This window comes from Triturus cristatus, chromosome 1_2 (assembly GCF_964204655.1).
Source record: "Triturus cristatus chromosome 1_2, aTriCri1.1, whole genome shotgun sequence".
Classification (NCBI taxonomy): Eukaryota; Metazoa; Chordata; class Amphibia; order Caudata; family Salamandridae; genus Triturus; species Triturus cristatus.
In genome coordinates, this window is record NC_140580.1 from 933,366,426 (window position 1) to 933,382,866 (window position 16,441).

Here is a 16,441-nt window from a genome sequence, read left to right on the forward strand (position 1 = left end):
CTTGCGGGTCCGCTCGGGACTAAGGCCTGGCAGGGTGCCTCGATCGGCATGAACACTGGAGGAGCCCCACTCACTGGATCTATGTTGGGGGACTCCTCCGGTCCGGGTGGCATGCATAGGAGAGCCCCCACTCCTCGGGGACTCTCTCCTTCTCGGCGGCTTTGTCTCCTCTTCCTTGGGACTCCGCTCTTCGCCTTGCTTCACCGAGGCCTCCTCCTGGGACCTGGGACTTCATGGGCACATGCAGGGCTCCCACTGGCACACTGGAGCCCTGCTGGAGCAGAAGCCGCTGCCTTCTCGGTGCTTCCGTCCGCAAGGACCTGCCCACAACCAGGCAGGCCACGGCGGTGATTTCTGTTTTCCTTCTCTAGGTGGCAATGAGGGGTAGGCTCCCTCTTAAGTTAAAATATAAAGCGGGGTGGGCTCCCGCTAATTAATGAAAGCAAAATGTGTGGTGGGCACCCGCTTCAGCCAGCATCACGGGGGAATCCCTACAATGGGGATTCCACTTAAAAGGGTGGCAGCAGCGCTGCGAAGCCCACACTCGTCCCTTCTGGGGAAATAAAAATAAAGCTCTCACTTCCAAGCAAATATAATTGAACGGAGAACAATTGACAGTGCAGTTGACGAGACCCATCAACAGTTAAGAGAGGCGATGCAGGCTGTCGGCTGAGTGTTCCGTAAACCATTCTCCCCTCCCCACGTCAGGACGATGCGGACGCGGCTGGTAATGCCTGTGGTTGAGGTTTGAGGAGCTGGAGCCTGAGGGACTACATCGCCTTTAACGCCAGGGGTGCTTCTAAAATAGTTCTAATCGGGGCAATCTGATCACATCCTCCAGCTGTAAGCTGAAGAAAAATAAGTGTGCTGATTGGGAGCTGGCGGCGGCCATTGAGCACCTGCTTCTTGGTTCTGCCGGCTGAGCTGCCCCATTCACTTGGCGACTGGGTCATACAGACAATGGGACAAATGCAGGACCAGTCGTTTTGGCGCCCTCTAGACCCATAGAACAGCAGCTGGGAGAACTTCTTTAACAGACTTTGTTGCAGTGATCCACGTTAATGCTGAGAAAATCCTGAACTGGCAGAGCAACCTAATTCAACATACCAAAAGAGAACTGGGGGTCAGTAATAAGAGCACATGGAGAGATACACAGAGATTGAAGGATTGTTAGAATCCCACTCAGGCATTCAGAGCAGAGCAAGGATTACCATCAAATTGCTACTCGTGGTAGAGCTAAGGTATCAAGCTCTGATGATCAATGTTATCATTTGGTCATCCGCCAAGAGTAGAAGGTCAGTCCCTTGATCATAGGGATTGCCTCTATGGCAAGCTCTTATGCTCATGAACAATGCCTTGCCAGAGCCGTGCAGACATCAAAAGCAGAGAATGTGTTTGTGTGCATATTCAAAGAAATCTAATGTTATGCAGTGCAGCGAAAAAAGAAAAAGTTAAAAAGATTGTGTGGAGAGACTAGTTGCTCTAGATAATATAACCCTCTTCACACCTAGTACAAATGATGCAGAACAAATAATGCAGTAATCCCAAGCAGCTGCTATTAAAGAATCATAGCAGTGATCCCTAGTAACTGCTAACAACCTCCCAGAACCACAGCAGGTCAGCTACTTACCTCGCCTTCATGAATACCGTTAGAAGAATCAGAGGTGGTTAATTCTATCAGTGATGCTGAGGTTGGAAAATCCAAGGAACTTAAAAGATACCCCTTATGTTTTTTAAGGCTAAATCTAGCTCAACACCTGGCATAGATGTGCTGGAGAGTATTCCACCAGTAGCTGCACAGTCCCCTGCCTCAACAGAGGGCATGTCTCCCAGAGGCGACAGTAATGCCTCATTACCACTCCCATCACAATCTGTCTCCCTCACAGAGGCCATTGGGATCGGCCGTGTTGGAAATCACAGGGCAGGCAGTACTCGGAAATGCTGAAGCTAACAAACCAAATTCGGACCTGAATCAATTCAGGAGGGCTCCTCTCAGGTTGAACTGTTAAAGGCGTACAATGAAACTACGAAATCCATTGGAGCATTACAGTTTCGAGGGAACTTGTGATGAGGAGCTACTATGAGTAGAAAACCATCAAGAAGTTTCCCCAGTTCAACACAGCACCAGGATTTCCAAGACACTAGCCAAAACCAAGTATCTGCACAACAATGGCCGTATCAGTTGCTGGTATGCCAGCCCTTTTGTGAACAGGCTTGGGGAGGCGCACAACCACACAGATGAAGAGCAACATCCTCTGGAAAGTAACTTCCAACACCTCACACAACACCAGCGAGAGAGAGAATAAAATACTTATTTCAGGCGTAGTGGAAGATAACATCAGACAAATTAATTTTAAACCTCATAAAATTTGGATGTTGCATAGAATTGATTAAAAACACCACCAACTACAGAGATCAAAGAAAAGATTGCTCTCAAAGGAGGAAACCTCACACCTACTCAAAGAAGTTGAGGAATTAATAGAGAAGGGAGCAATAGAAAGAGTATTGCCAAAAACCAGATCAATCAGTGAAATTATTCAGCATATTTCCTAATCTCAAAACCAGACTGACCGCTACATCCAATCCGGTTCATAAACAAAGTAATAACTCAAATTCAAAATGTTACCTTTGCAAGAAGTCATTCCATATTTACAAGGAGACTACACCTAAAGGATGCTTACTTGCACATTCAAATTTGTCAGACACAAAAAATACTTGTGTTTTGTAGTGAAAAAACTGCATAATCAATTCAAGGTGCTGTCCTTCGGCATAAAATCTGCACCTAGAGTTTTCACAAAATGCCAAGCAGCAGCACATTTGCAAAGAGGAAATACACGTCTACGTGCCTTGATGACCGGCTAATAAGCACGCACTTGCTTATATATATACCAAACGTCTTAACACTATTCAAACTTAATTTCTCATTAAATATGGAAAAATCTTCAACAGAACCAGAACAGGAAAATACCTTTCTAGGAGCAAGGCTCCACTCGAATCAGGGAAAGTCATATCCTTTGAGAAAAGGATCTCATCGATATTGCAGTAACTCTCCAGTATCAGAAAGGACCGTTTCTGATGGTCAGGACTGTGGGGAAAATCTTAGAGAAAATGGCACCATGCATACCTCTCATTCCATATGCAAGGCTATCTATGAGCCCAATCCAGGAATGGCTACAAACCCAATGGTCATAAGATACAGGGAACTGGGAGTACCTAGTGATTGTCGCACAAAAAATACAGGAGGTGATGGTGTGGTGGAACAGATAAAATGTAACAGCGGGAAGGCCCTTTACACAACCAACTCCAACTGTGATCATTTACACGGACGCCTCACATATGGCTTTGTAAGCTCATATAGGCCCACTCAAGGTCAGAGCTGTATGGAAGGAACAAGAAGCAGTCCAAAATATCCATTATTTGGGATTAAAAACGGTGTCCTAGCCTTGAAAGCCTTTCAGAAAGAGTTGAGGGGGAAGTTCCTATTGATCCAAACAGACAATACCACCATTATTCCACATTAACAAATGGGGAGGAACGCAATGAAGACAAGTGCAAGAAATCTGGAAGTTGGCACGACAAAGGAAGATCTTTCTAACCGCTACTTGTCGTCCTGGGGAAGACCATGTTCAAGCCGACAGATTAAGAAGACTAGTTTCATCCTCCCACAAATGGGAGCTCAATCAAGCAGTACTAAAACAAATATTGAGACGTTGGGGAACACCACAGATAGAATGCATCCACACACCCACACCACCAATCCCCAAGGAATGCTCTGTTCATAAACTGTTTAATACCTAGAGGGATTGGCCCTGTTGTGACAATTAGAAAGGGCCTGATATTTAAAACAACAAATTACCTAGTCATCACATTTATCAATAACATTAGTTCAAATAACAGACCATAAACCAATTCCTTTGGTCTGTTCATAAACTGGTCAGTTACATTTGATCATACTTTTACCTGATACCTCTGTTACACAGGGTAATCAACAAATGCAACCATGACAAGATGAAGCTAATACTTATTGCCTTCAGAGGGCAAGGCAAATGTGGTACTCGGAACTAACACTAATGGCGCAGGGCAACATCCTGAAATTACCAAAACAACAAGACGTGCTGTAAATACAAGGAGGGAGAGTGCTCCATCCAGAACCAGAAACTCTCGATTGGGTAGCATGGCTCCTGAAGACATAGAGGCGGGACATCTGTACTTACCAGAAAAGACAATGGCAGTGCTGAGAGGGGCAAAAGGGCCTAAAATTAGAAAATGTTTTGTAGCAAAGTGGGAAGGATACTTACTGTGGTGCCAAACGATAGACTTGTTACAAAAAAAAACTAAGGAAACTACAGACCTAAAATACCTAACACATCTATTAGACTGTAAACTCATGTATGCATCGTTAAATGTGCTTCTTGCAGCAACTGCAGCACACACAAGAGGTCATATAGGAAGAAGTTTCTTCAGTAAGCCAGTTATAAAGCGTTTCTAGGAGGTAGCTAAGAGAATAGCACCACCCAGACAAGTGCCAGCACCCACTTGGAACCTTAATCTTGTACTAACACAACTAATGAGAAAACCCTTTTAGCCTCTACACAAGGCTTCACTAAAAATGCTGAACACTGCCTTTCTACTGGCGAGGACGTCACTGGGCAGAGTTAGTCAACTACAAGCCCATTCTATCGAGGAACCATACCTGCAAATAAATAAAGACAGAATAGTCCCGATAACAAATCCTCATTTCCCATCCAAGGTAATTTCAAATTTCCATATAAATCAAGCAATCCAAATTCATTTTTTTTTCCCCAAGACCCTAAAAGCGTAAAGAGCGTTCTACACGCTAGCCGCAAGAAAAGCGATCGTGTACTATCTGGAAAGAACAAAGAGAAACCGGAAAGCAAAACAGTTATTTGTTACTTTGCTGACAACATTCTGGGTAAACCATTATCAAAAGGTACAATTGCTAAATGAATTTCAGTAACCATTCAAATATGCCCTGTACATGCAGGAATGCCGTTAAATATCAAACCAAAGGCACACTCTGCAAGGAAAAAAAGAGCAACCGTTGCCTTTTTAAGCACATCTACCCATACAGGACATTTGTCTAGCAGCTACTTAGTCATTAGTACAGAAGTTTACTAAACATTGCATAGATATTCAAAGGGATAAGGAAGCTCAAGTTAGATAGAAAGTCCATAAACATTTATTTACTAATTTAAATTTATATTCATCAACAAGAAAGAGAAGGACTACTACAGAGGAAAATTTACACTAGATGGAGGAATAAAGCAAAGCATGTGAATCCAGAAAGTTCTTAAAACGGCAAAACTACTACTACAGGTAAGAAACCATTTTGTTTTTAGAGCGTGACATAAAATTAGAGGCAAAAGAGTCTTTCTTTAAGTACAGCATTTCAGAGTTATGGGTCGTGAGGCAGGAATACGTTTTTGTTTTAAACTAGCCCATCTTTGAAATTTCAAGTAGAATGCAAGCTTTGCTATTTGTCAGGCAAGATACCATTAAGATGGCTAGTGTTTCATTCCAGTAAGTTAATTAGTATTATATAGTGTCCTCTTCAGTTATCTTGTTCAGCTAGTTTGGAATGTCTGGATCACAGGCAGTGCCAGAAAGTAGTTACTCCTTACCATGCTGTCATTTCACAATGGCCCTCCATGAACAAGTCCTGTCTACATGCAATCCCTTCCCCCGTACTGTTAAAGATATACTTTAGGTTATGTGTGTATTACAGTGGCTTCTGTTTGGCAGATGCTTATTGCCTTTGTGTTACATGAGTTCTTATGCATTCTAAGTGTTATTTCAGCTGAGGTGGTGGAGGTTGAGACTTCCATTGCTGTTGAAGATTGAAACATTATCACAGGTGACTATCATGACCTTGGCAGGATGCCGCCTATCGCATTTAAATAAGGACTTGGGTGTGGTACCTGTTTCGAAATTTCGTATAAGTAATGTCTTTGTTGAAGCCTATTCAGTGGTTCTCAAATGGCTTAATTCTCCAGGGTCATGCAAATGCAAATATATAATGGTGAGCGCAAACCAGAAACGTGTGATCCATTTGTCTATGATAACCTATTCAAATCTGGTTCTCCAGAGTTTTATGATACTGTGAAGTGGTTTTTATACTTGGTATGTGTGACGGGTTCCTGTTAAATCTCCTCTATCAGAGATTCAAATTAACTCAATTATGGGTCTCAACACAGCTGCAAGAATGTTGCCCGGGCCCACAGCGGCTGACCTGGTAGCCGTAGAGTGGTACCCATGAATCACACCATTCAGCCTTTTTTCGAATGTCCTTTTTCTGTGCCTCGCAAAAAAACTCAAAACTAAGGACAAAAAGAGTATTAGGCAAGAACACTGCTGTTCCACGTCTGCAAGAGTATTGTACTGCTACTATGAGACCATCACCACGAGAACTGGAGATCTGAAAGAAACACATAGTGATAGATTCCTTACCTTAGAATTACCCCCAGGTGTCAGACTGGAGCCGGAAAGTTTTCGTCCTTAGTACCCCTGCGCGTCAGTAGGCATCGCTGTGCAGCTCCGCGTACGTCGTTGACGCTGAGATGACGTTGCTGGAGCTACTTAGACGCACCCATGCGCGCTGTCAGTTCTTTCTTTTTCCACGCCAGCAAGCGCAGATCCGGGAAGAGCAAGTACCACTAGTCACTTTTTAACTGAGTTTTTTGCGAGGCCTTTTGTCTCAATTTCTTCGAGTCAATCGACTCCTGGTGTCATAGGAATGCCCGACTTTAAGAACTGTGGGGACTGTCACTGCATGATGACGGTGACAGCCCTGCACCGCGTGTGTCTCTACTGCCTGGGGCGCGACCACAACTCCAAGTTTTGCCCCGACTGCTGGGCCATGGCACCGAAGACTTTGCGGGAGCGGTCCCGAAAGTAGTTGGAAGTCCGGCAGTCTGCTCTGCGCTGCTCAAGGTCCCGGTCCCGTGGGAGGTCGAGGGACCAGTCGCGGAGCCGTCACCATCGTTCCTCTGGATCGAAGTCTTCACAATCAGGGTCAGGTAAGTCGAAGCATTCCAAAAAAGTCGAAGAAGCGTCGTCTATCATCGACTTTCCCTCGCCTGTCGTGGCTGAGGGTGCGGGTGGTGCCACCCCCGCGGCTCTGGCAGAGCCTGGAACTTCGCCGCCGGCCTACCCACCTTTCCCGGGTCCGTTGGCAATGCCTGCTCAGGTGCAAGAGCTTCTTGCTGCCATGGCCCGACTCTTTGGGTCGTCTGGCCCTGCTGGTGCACCCCTGGGCCCCGCGGGCCCAACTGGGGGTCCTGTCCTTCCATCGCTGGCTGCCCCGGCGCCGCAGGACCCCCAAACCTCCCCCCGATCCGGGCTTGGACCCCGGTCGATGCTGGTTGACCTTGTAACACCTCCACCGACGTCGACCCCCACCGGCACCACCTCAGACGTCGCCCGCTCCTCGGGACGACTACGTCCCCAGTTTCAGCCCTGAACCGGACATGGTGCCGGATCGGCGCCATGCGGCGCCGTTCCAGACACCGATGGGGCCTTTTTTTACCCTATGTCCGTCCTCCTTATTTTCAGCCTGTTTCGCAGACTTCGGAGGAAGGGGAGGACTGGGAGGGGTCTGAGGACTCTCTCACACAGCAGTGTGATTATGACCAGGACTGGGCAGAGGATTTGGGGGACGCCAGTGGTCTTGACCTCTCACCTGACCTTGGCATGCTGTCTCCTCCTATCGTGGCTACGGAGGAGGGAGCCAGTTGCGCGGTGGTAGTACGTAGGGCAGTCAAGGCCCTCCACCTTGAACTCCCTACGGTGGCCGTCAGGACAAACCACCTGACAGAAGTGCTTCACCCGGCGGCAACCTCTTCGGAGCCCTTGCTGCCTTTTAATGACGCACTTTCTGACGTCCTTTTGGGCACTTGGTCCAGGAACGTGTCCCGCCACCTTCCCCTGGCTCCGGGCGACCCCCCCCCCACCCCTCTTTCTCTCCCAACACCCCACTTCCGAGAGCTTGGTTGTCCAAGCCTCTGCTTCTCAGAGCACGTTCCCTTCCGCACCTCCGGATAGGGAATCTAAGAAGCTGGAACAGCTTGGCAAGAAGCTGTTTTCAGTTCACCTCCACCCCCGCAGCATCCACTGCAAAGCCTTCCTAGTCCGACCTTTCAGGCCCATCAAGCGGCAGAATTCGCCATCATCTCCCCCACTGGCGCAACCTCGCATCAGACCAGTGAGTGCTGCAAATTGTCTGAAGGGGGTACTCCCTTCCCTTCGAGGCTCCCCCTCCAGCCATGCCAACTCAATACCACCGCATGTCGGGGGACCATCTTGCACTACTTCAGCAGGAAGTCACGGCCCTCTTGGCCAAGGGGGCCATCGAGCGCGTTCCTGGGCCAGAAGTAGGTCGTGGTTGTTATTCCCACAACTTTCTGGTCCCCTAGAAGAACAAGGGTCTGCGTCCTATCTTCGCTTCCTCCGTGCTCCCTCTTGGGCAGCGCCCCTCGGGTTTTCACGAAAGTGATGGCGGTGGTCGCAGCTCATCTGCGCAGATCCAGGGGTCCCAGTCTTCCCCTATCTCGACGACTGGTTGTTGAAGGCGGGCTTGCCCCAGGCAGTTGTCTCCCACCCCCAGACTACGACTGACCTCTTGTATTTGCTGGGGTTCTCCATCAACGTGCCGAAGTCTCACCTGATTCCCTCTCAGAAGCTCCTCTTCATCGGAGCGGTTCTGGATTTGGCGCAGTTTCGGGTTTCTCCTCCTGAGCAGCGAGTCCGGGATATTCAGGCTATGATTCCGATCTTCCGGCCTTTATCCCGGGTTTCGGTCAGGATGACTCTCCGGCTACTGGGTGTGATGGCCTCCTGCATCCTGTTGGTGGATCATGCCAGATGGCATATGCGGGCTCTGCAGTGGGACCTGAAGTTCCAGTGGGCACAGCATCAGGGCAACCTGTCCGATCATGTCCAGATCTCGGAGGGCACTGCACGACAATTGCGGTGTTGGCTCATGAATCGCGATTGGGTCAATGGCCGATCACTCTGCGTTCCCCAGCCGGAACATACAGTGGTGACGGACGCGTCCCTTCTGGGATGGGGCGGCCACATGGGAGAAGCGGAGATCAGAGGAATCTGGTCTCTGGCGGAGTCCTGGCTCCATATCAACCTTCTGAAGCTTCGGGCGATCCGACTTGCACTGAAAGCATTCCTTCCCTCTGTCATGGAGAGAGTAGTTCAGGTGTTCACGGACAACACCAGCGCCATGTGGTACTGCAACAAACAGGTCGGGGTGGGTTGTGAACCCTATGTTAGGAGGCTCTGCATCTCTGGACATGGCTGGAACATCAGGGCATTTTGCTGGGGGTTCAACACCTGGCAGGTTCTCTGAACGCCAGGGCAGACCAACTCAGCCGCCGGTGCATGATAGATCACGAATGATGTCTGCACTCTGACGTGGCGCAAGGTCTCTTTCAACCATGGGGAGAGCCTTGGTTAGATCTATTTGCCACTGAAGAGAACGCGCAATGTCGTCAGTTCTGCGTGTTGGAATTTCCAAGGCGGCACGTGCTAGGCGACGCTTTTCGTCGCGAGTTGAGTTTCGGTCTACTATACGCCTTAACCACTTCTACCCAGAGTGCTGAAGAAGATCAAGCGCGACCGGGCCCAAGTCATTTTTGTGGCTCTGGACTGGGCTCGAAGAGTATGGTATCACGAGCTACTCAGCATGGCTATTGATCCCCCGATCAGACTGCCTCTTCAGCAACAGGGGACGGGCTTCCACCCAAACCTGTCCAACCTCTACCTCCTTGTGTGGAGTTTGAGCGGTGGCAGTTGTCGTCTTTTGACCCTCCTTTCGAAGTTTGTGATGTAATCTTGGCAGCCAGGCGTCCCTCCACTAAGACGGTATACGCCTGCAGGTGGAATAAGTTTGTTGCATGGTGCACAGCAAAGGCTCCACCTTTCTACCCCTCTTTCAGAGGTCCTTCTATTCCTTCTTTCTTTGGCCCAGCAGGGCTCTGCTCTGGGCACTATCAAGGGCTATCTCTCGGCCATTTCAGCCTTTTTATGGCTTCCAGATCAGCCTTCCCTTTTCAAGTCCCCTGTTGTAAATAGATTCTTAAAAGGCATTACTCATCTCTTCCCTCCTGTTCCTTTCACAATGTCTCAGTGGGACTTAAATCTGGTTCTGACATATCTGATGTGTGCGCCCTTTGAGCCACTTCACAACTGTCCTCTTTCTCTTCTCACTTTAAAAACAGCTTTCCTGGTGGCCATCACCTCTGCCAGAAGAGTGAGTGAGCTCCAGGCTCTTTCTTATAAACCTCCTTTTCTTTCTGTCCACCCGGACAGAGTGGTTCTAAGGACTTGTCCATCTTTTCTGCCGAAGGTTGTCATTGCCTTTCACATCGGGCAGACCATCACTTTGCCCACCTTCTTTCCGCCTCCCTCAAAAGAGGAAGAGAGGCTCCACCGTCTGAACCCAAAACGTGCGCGCTCATTATACCTAAACCGCTCACAACAGTTCTGGGTGCATGACCAGCTCTTTGTTGGCTACGTGGGGGCCAAGAAAGGTCAGGCCGTGCACAAGCGTACCATCTCTCGGTGGGTCGTTCTGTGCATAAAGACTTGTTATTCTTTAGCTATAAAAGAGCCTCCGGTGGGGTTGCTGGCCCATTCTACCAGGGCGACGGCAGCCACTACTGCTTTGGGACGGGGAGTTTGCTTGCATGACATCAGTCAGGCAGCTACGTGGGCCTTGCTGCACACGTTTACCAAGCACTACTGCCTGGACAGCCAAGTCCGGAGAGATGGCTTCTTTGGCCGTTCTGTTCTCCAGGACTTTCTGGTGTGATCTTGGTTTGCAGACCCACCACCAGGGTTGGTATTGCTTGGGTATCTATTCTAAGGTAAGGAATCTATCACTACGTTTTTCTTTCAGATTCACAAGTTACTTACCTTCGCTAATGATATATCTGTAAGAAACATTAGTAGTGATAGATTCCTTACCGCTCCACCCATCCTCCCCGTTCTGCGTACTGATTTCTAGGGTTAAGGTCATCCCCTAGTTTCATGGCACCAGTGGTCAGTGTGAGAGGGTGAGCCCCGAGAGGTCGACTTCTTTCCCTTTCCCACTACAAGGACCAGAAACCCTCAGAACAGGGGACACTCGTCAGGGACAGATACCCACGAGACAGAAGCACGGGAAGAAAAGCACCTTTTTCTCCTGTTTCCCCGCAGACCAGCATTTGTCCGGAAGATCTCGTGTGGCCACATCGAGCGACGGAGAAGCTGGGAGGAGCTGACCCCGGAAGTGAAGCGCTGGGAGAGGTAAAAGTCCGACCCGCCCAGGAAGGGGCCTTGTCGTTGGGAAGAGGAGTAGTCCGACCAGTGGAATCGAGCGGAGAGTCACGGAACACCTGACAAGAGGAAGAACACGCCGACGGCGATCCGAGCGGAAGTGAGGAAGACTAAGCAGACGACCGCTGGACCGAGGAATGGTGGAGTCCTCCGGAGGTTGCTGAGGAGCGGCCGCAACTCCGGAGAGTTGCGGCGGGGCCGGTGAGTACCGATATCCACGGGACAAGTGGGGAAAATTGAGAGAAGGGTGGCGGGTGGAGGGTGCTTAAAGAAGGAAACGGGAGGGGGGAGGCTGGTGGAGGAACTTCCTGACCTACGGAGATCAGTGTAATGTACACCTCACCCTCTTGGCATAGTCAGCCGTGACCAGTGTGCGAATGAGTTTGTTGTTTCTTTAAAAATACCTCTTTTGTCGATTGCTTTATGTTGCGTCCCAGAGCCTATCTTCCTAGCTCCCGTTTCACCTCACTATCCCTCGTACCCCTCACTAGTCTAGTGTCAGTTTTCCCTACTTACCCCTACAGTACCCAGAAGCACCGGGTGTTGGTGACGGCATAACATAACAATAGTATTACTTAACCAGAACTCACAAACTGCCACCATTGTTTGTTTTTCTCTCCTCTGAGCCTCCGGCCAAGACACCACGACGGACGGAGCGGAGCCTCTATATGGGGCCACAGGCCATATAGGCGAAGTCACCGAGACCACCCCACCACCTTCCCACGAAGAGGATCCCAATCGAGAGGAAGAAGACATCTCTGATAACTTGACTACCCCGTTTGTGCTACCTGACAATAAAACCACTTCTGTTAGACAATATATAAAGCCTCCGCATCTGTATATCCGACCCCGTCTCCCACAGTCAGTTTCTTGGATGACTCTGTGTTACTGTCGCGGAAAGTCATGTACAGAACTGACATTGGCACGCGTCTAAGTAGCTCCAGCGATGTCATCTCGGTGCCAGCGACGCACGCAGAGCCGTACGACTATGTCTACCGACGCGCAGGGGTACTGCTGACAAACATTCCGGATCCAGTCTGACGCCTGGGGGTAATTCTAAGGTAAGGAATCTATCACTACTAATGTTTCTTACAGATATATCGTTACCGAAGGTAAGTAACTTGTGTGTTTATCTTCACCTATACTCTGTTCTCAAAACCATAATTGAACCTTTAGATTCCACATTGGGCCCCATAGTTAGTTTGTCATGCTGCCCTCCCTACTTGCAACTGGGTTGACAATTGTTGGTGGGAGAAAGCAAGACTGCAAAAGGAATCTAAAAAGGTAAAGGGTCACTTACATTTTGAGCTCCTCTGAGTCCTTCCTTGATTTTTAAGCTCACCTCCTAGAAATATGACATCAATTTCTAGAGCCAGTTTATTCTGTTGGATGGGTTGGACCCAGCATGCCCTTTTGTTGGGCAGTGCCGTTCTACTGCGGTCTCTTTCAAGAAGTGGCATAATTGAGCTACATTTTCAAATATGATTGGTTTGGAGAAATTGCCTCCCACTTCAGAACTCTGTAAGGGTCATGCCGTTTACCACATGCAGCAAGCACATCTATGTGGTTGGCCCACATGACCCTCTGTCTCATATCTGAGAAACCTTCATCCGGTGAGCTTTTGACTGTACTTTGCCGGAATTCACCCAAGATGGCTGAAGAACCTTCTGCCAGTGTCAAAGAGAAGGTTGATCCCAAAATAGAGTCTGGACGTTGTTGTGTAAAGGAAGCTGTTTGTTGCACCTTGATAAAAGATATTTGGTGTGTGATGTGGAATCTAAATTGGCTTCTTCTGTCTTCTTAAGAGCAAGGATGGCAAAGGTGGCATACACCTTTCCAATGATTTCTTGGAAGGAAAGCATTTAGTTGCAAGGCTTGGCTACCCGTGGTATGCAGCAAGCTGTTTAGACCAGACCCAGTGTGAACAATATCACTTCTGCTACGTAACAACCCTTCACATGGCCCAAAGCTTCCTGGGCTTAAGTCTTCCTAAGGCAATTCTCCTTAAGAGAAAGATATGATTTTGGCCAAAATCCTCACTTCTGATGGACACTTCTAGCAGCAGATTCCTCGCGTTTTGACTATTCACCAGGTGTCCGACTGGATTCTGAACCATTTTTATATTTAACCCCTTCGGTGCGTCGGCCATCCAGGGGACCCCTTTCACCCCCAACAGCCTCGGGAGCTGGGGAAGAGCTCCCCCAGCTCCCAAGGCTGTCTCTGTGGTTTACCTGAAATGACGATCAGTGCGCACGTCTTGCTGATGTCATTTCAGTGAAACCGAAACTGAAATGAGCCTAGAGGCTCATTTCAGTTTTGCTTTGTGTGTGCTCAGGGGGCTATCTCAGCCCCCTGAGCACGTAGAAAGACAGGAGAGGTATCATTGGAATGGGGAGAATCTCCCCTTTCCAATGGCCCCCAGGAGGGTGATCCCCAAGCAGGGATCCAACCACTAGACAACAGGGAGGGGGGGAGCGGCCCCTTGGGAAAGGGTCTTTGCTCCCCCATAATGAATTGGGTACATTCAGTCTTTCTACCCCACTAGGGATTTTTTATGGGCATTTAAATTGGGGGTAGGGACTTCCCAAAACGGGCATGCCAATGCCCCCATCCCACTCCCACAAAAATTACTGTTTCTGCCCCCCCCCCCCCGGGAGGCAGATGGGGGCAGCAGCCCCCAATATGCACCCCGGGGGGCAGAAAGCCCACTAGATACCAGGAATTTGATTTCTAAATCGAATTAGGGGTGGGGGCATGCCAATGCCCCCGACCCCTGCGTAAAATGAGTCTTTCTACCCCCTCTGGGAGCAGATTGGGGCAGTTTTCTCCAATCTGCCTCCCCCTCCCCCCCCGGGGGCAGAAAGCCCACTAGAAACCAGCGATTTTTTTTTTAAATGCAAATTAGGAGTGGGGGCTGCCCAATATGGGCATGCCAATGTCCCATTCCGCCACAAAAGTAGTCTTTCTGCCCCCACAGGGGGACAGATGGGGGCAGTAGCACCCAATCTGCCCCCGGGTGGCAGAAAGCCCACTAGACACCAGGTTTTTTTTTTCATTATGAATTTAGGGGTGGAGTTGTCCCAAGATGGGCATGCCAATGCGCCCCCCCCAAAAAATTCCAGTCTTTCTGCACCCCAGGGGGTAGATGGGGGCAGTAGCCCCATCTGCCCCCCCAGGGGGGCAGAAAGCACCCTAGATGCCAGGGATACATTTTTGTTTTTATAGGCCCGGGTGGGGGCTGCCCTACCGGCCCAAAGAAAGACTTTCTGCCCTCCCAGGAGGCAGATGGGGGCAGTAGCCCATGATCTGCTCCCCGGGGGGGGGGGGGGGGGGCAGAAAACCCACTAAGAGCCAGGGATTTCTTTTATGTAGGTAGGGGTCGGGGCTGCCCAGAATGGGCTTGTCAACGACCCCATTCCCCCCCCCCCCAAAAAAGCTAGTCTTTCTGCCCCCACCCTGGGAGGCAGATGGGACAATAGCACCTTATCTGACCCCCGTAGGGCAGAAAGCCCCCTAGCCACCAAGGATTTTTTTTTCTCCAAAGTTCAGGGTGGGGGCTGCGCAGAATGGGCATACCAATGCATCCCCACCCCCAAAAAAAGATGCCACAGTCTTTCTGCCCTACCCAGGAGGCAGATGGGGGCAGTAGGCTCTGATCTGCCCCCGGGGGGGGAAGGCAGAGAGCCCACTATGCGCCAGCGATTATGCTTTTTACTCATAGGGGAGGGAGCTGCCCAGAATGGGCATCCCGATGCCACCCCCCAAAAGAATAGCCAGTCTTTCTGCCACCTTTGGGGGCATATCGGGGCAATAGCCCCTGTTTTCCTGCCTCCCTAGGGCTGTAGAAAGCCCACTAGGCACTGACTTTTTTCAGAATGTGCCTACCTGTGGATTTTGTGGATCCACGCAGATTTCAGAACTTTCCACCACAGAAATGTGAGGAAAATGTTTTTTTTTTTGTTTTTTACAGAGTTTGAGTTTTGCAAGAGATTCTGGGTAACAGAACCTGGTGAGTGCCAGACAAGTCACCCCATCCTGGATTCTCCTGGGTGTCTAGTTTTCACAAATGTATAGGTTTGCTAGGTATCCCTAGGTGCTGGCAGAGCTAGGGTTCAAAATCTACAGCTAGGCACTTTTGCAAAAACAAAAAGGGTAAGTTTTCACTGTGAAAATGTGGTGTCCATGTTGCGTTTTGGGCCGTTTCCTGTCGCAGCCACTACACCTACCCACACCTGGTGCCAATTAAAAGAAACGTTAAAACATGCAGGGAACTTGTGGCAGCATTAAATCCATTTGCACAAGGGGCCTCTGAGGAGAAGGGAGACACCCTTTGAAACGCGTCAGGCTAGGAGGAATAAAAAACGGAATCGTAAGCTTTCTGTTGTGGAAAATAAAGGTTGTGCCTTCACTTGCTGTGTGCTGCGGCCTCATCTGCTGGGCAGTTTTGGTGATATATTTGACACGGCGGGTCCAGGCCGTGGAGGGATCGCGCCATCCGACACTGGGATGCTTACAGGGGGGGAAAGCTTCCCGCCTGTCAAAAGGCACAGCAAGCATTAATTTCAACAGTTAACGTACGATTCGGGGTCCCAAACGGGGCTTGAATTAACTCTTTTAAAAGACTTGTGACTCTTGGGACCCACTGGAGGGTTAAATTTGCATCATTTTTACCACAAGGACCAGCATGCATTGGTTGAATGGAACGAAGAAGGCACACCTGGTGCCAATTAAAAGAAACGTTAAAACATGCAGGGAACTTGTGGCAGCACGAAATCCATTTGCACAAGGGGCCTCTGAGGAGAAGGGAGACACCCTTTGAAACGCGTCAGGCCAGGAGGAATAAAAAACGGAATCGTAAGCTTTCTGTTGTGGAAAATAAAGGTTGTGCCTTCACTTGCTGTGTGCTGCGGCCTCATCTGCTGGGCAGTTTTGGTGATATATATATATATATATATATATATCTACTGGCGGTCGCCAGTAGATAGTTATAGTTAGGATCGAGTTTCCATAGGAAATCTCAAAATTCTATTTTGAATAACTTTGGCGCCGATTGACGTATCCTCGCAAAATTTTCAAAACTAATGGGGCGCTCCGC